This window comes from Peromyscus leucopus, chromosome 15 (genome assembly GCF_004664715.2).
Source record: "Peromyscus leucopus breed LL Stock chromosome 15, UCI_PerLeu_2.1, whole genome shotgun sequence".
NCBI classification, from domain to species: domain Eukaryota; kingdom Metazoa; phylum Chordata; class Mammalia; order Rodentia; family Cricetidae; genus Peromyscus; species Peromyscus leucopus.
Window position 1 is genome coordinate 6,601,504 of NC_051076.1, and position 2,985 is coordinate 6,604,488.

Below are 2,985 nucleotides of genomic sequence, written 5' to 3' on the forward strand. Positions count from 1 at the left end.
GCAAAAGACCTCCTCCCCCAGCACAGCCAAGTGCAGACCATCTCAGACACCTGCACTCAGGCCCGTGGTCCTGATCATCCTCTATTCGGACCTGCTAGGTAAAGCCACGAGGAACCCAAGAACGGGCTCCCACAATGTGTGTGGATGCCTCTCTCTCTCTCTCTCTCTCTCTCTCTCTCTCTCTCTCTCTCTCTCTCTCTGTGTGTGTGTGTGTGTGTGTGTGTTCTGTCTGGCCAGGAGCTCCCTGAGGGCAGGATCAGGCCTCCCACAGCAGACCGAATATCTTTTTAGAGCTGGAGCTAGAGTAATTTCTTAGCTGGGTTTCTATGGGTCATTCCTTCTTCTCTGCAGATCTTTTGGGAACCCCTGGACAGGGTTTTCCTCACTGGGCTGCGATGAACCTCTAGACTCTGGGTCTCAATCCCAGCCATACCATCCAACGGTCAAGTCCTCTCCGGTTTCTGGGTGTATCAGAATCACTAGTGAATTGGTGAGAACCTGAGATTTCCTCAATAATTCATACCCCTGCTTCTCCGGCTGCGGCATCACATGGCCCAGAACAACGGAGTGAACATTATCCTGAGGTAACCCTATCTCCTGGGTTGTTTACCAGTAACAATCAGAACGATCTCAAAGCTTGCCTTGGACTCTGGCCAGCACCCTGGGAGAGCCAACCTAGCTGAAGGCCAATGACCTGGAAGGCGGAATAAGCCTGCAATGAGTTCCACTGGGGAGAGGTGGAGGATTAGCAAACAGAAGAAAGCAGAAGTCTGGGAACTGTGGTTAGAGTGGCCTGTGTAGCCGGCCCACCAGCTCAGGGGGTGCAGGATGGTGAAGCGTGGTGCCCCCCCCCCTGTGTCTGTCTACACAGGGGCCGCGGTGGGTACTTCCTGTGGCTTTTTCTCCTACGGGCTCCTGCCTGCCTGTCCCACAATCTGGGTTCTCTTGCCCTTTACCCCTTCTCCCTCCACATGCTCTGCTCTCTCAAAACACACCCCGGCTTTGGATTCTTGAGGCAAGTCCCTCTGCCCCTCCAGTCCCCACTGTACGTCTGTCCTGCCCTCCTGGGAGAAGCCGCTGGAAAGTCACCAGCTGCACAGCTGGCTTCCCCATCTCCCACTGTCCATGGCCTCAACTGATGGCACCCCGCGGGAGGGAAACTGTGAGCCCATCGTTCATCAAAAGCTGGTGCACACCTTCTCTGGGCCAAGAGTGCCATAATCCTGCCAGGGGAACAAGGCAGCAGGTGCTCACCTCTGCGTCCTAAGGGACACAGACCAGTAGTTTCTGGCATGGCTGCTACAGGGTACAGCAGAGATGTGCCCAGGTACGTGAGCAGCCAAGGAAACATCAGCTGGTGAGGGAGGTTTTCTGGAGGCGCTGGGTTGGAGCTGGGTTTAGACGGTCTACAGGAGGAGGAATAAGAGCAGCTGGGATCTGGGCAATGGGACTCTCCTCTAGCATCATTTCTGTTGCTGTGATAACTATCCTGGCCCAAGCAACTTTGGGGAAGAAAGGGTTTATGTGGGTTACACATCCAGGTTACGGTCCCTCATGGAGGGATCTGAAGACAGGCCTGCTTGCTCTTCCACACACCATCATCTCTCACCAGTGAAAGCCCCTTCACAGACAGCGTGACAGCAGGAACCGCGAAGGAGCTGCTGGCTGGCAGTCAGGCTTATACTCAGCTGCCTTTCTTAGACAGCTTAGGACCACCAGCCTGGGGAGTGTGCCACCCACAGTAGGCTGGGCCCCTCTACCTCCATTAACAATCAAGACAATATCTGCCCTCAGACATGTCCACATTCTGAGAGGCAATTTCTTGACTGAAATTCTTGGTCCAGATAATTCTAGGTTTTGTCAAGTTGACAGTTAAGGCTAACTAACCAGGGTAAACTCTTTTTTTTTTTTTTAAACAAAACAAAACAACAATAACAACAAAAAAACAGTTTCTCAATATAGCCCGAGCTGGCCTTGAACTCACTACATAGCTGAGGATAACTATGACCTTCTGGTCCTCCCGCCTCCACTTCCCAAGGGCTGGGATGGCAGGCTTGTGCCACCATGGTTGGTTGGTTGCCTCTGAAGATACGACTCTCCCAGGATCTTCAGATGAAGCCATCTGTGTTCAGGACTCTTAGTCCAATGACCTTGTGCTAAGAAGAGAGGGTACAGAGGGACTCGGGAAGGTGAAGTAGAGAGTGGTACACCAGGACCCCCGTGAGTTACCGGAAGCAAAGGGAGAGGAGCTGGCCTCACTAACACCATGATGCAGGACTTCTGGCATCCCAGTTCATGTTAATACATTCTGTTTGAAGCAGCCCTGTTTGGATCAATTGATTATGGCAGCTCCAGGCGATGGATTTATTGGGCAAGATGCCATTATAAGCAGCACAGCAATGACAAGGAAAGAACCTTGAGCCAGGACCTATGTGTCCTGATTATGTTCTGAACTTAGGAATGTTAGGCTCACCCCTCCCCACGGGATCGCTGGGGAGGCATTTGAAACAGCGAGATCACAGTGTGGGAGTTGGAGCAGCGGTCACCCCTCCTCTGTGCACACACCGCTGACGTCATCCAGAGCTCCGTACCTGCTGCAGCTACTGTGTATGGGGCCCTTGTCTCTGTGCTGGCCACTGTCCCAAGCATGCCGGGAGTGTTGTGTGTGCCGGCTCCCCTTCTGCACTTTCAGAGCAAGCGCACTCAAAGATTTGAGTCCAAGACCAAGTGGGCGCAGTCAGTGCACTGACCACCCTGTCCTGACTTCCTGGGCATGGCTACTGCTAGTGCAATGGGATGTCACCCTACTGTCCTTGCTCCTGTCATAACAGGCTCTGAAAGGCCACCATCTCTAGTCCAGGTCCTTGGACCAGCCACAGCTTTGGTCTCCTCACTAGACGTACAGCCTCAGTAGCAAAAATCTTACATTGGAGAAATAATATAGTTGGGAACATGAAGCAGGTGCCTCAAAGTTTAGGTGATTAA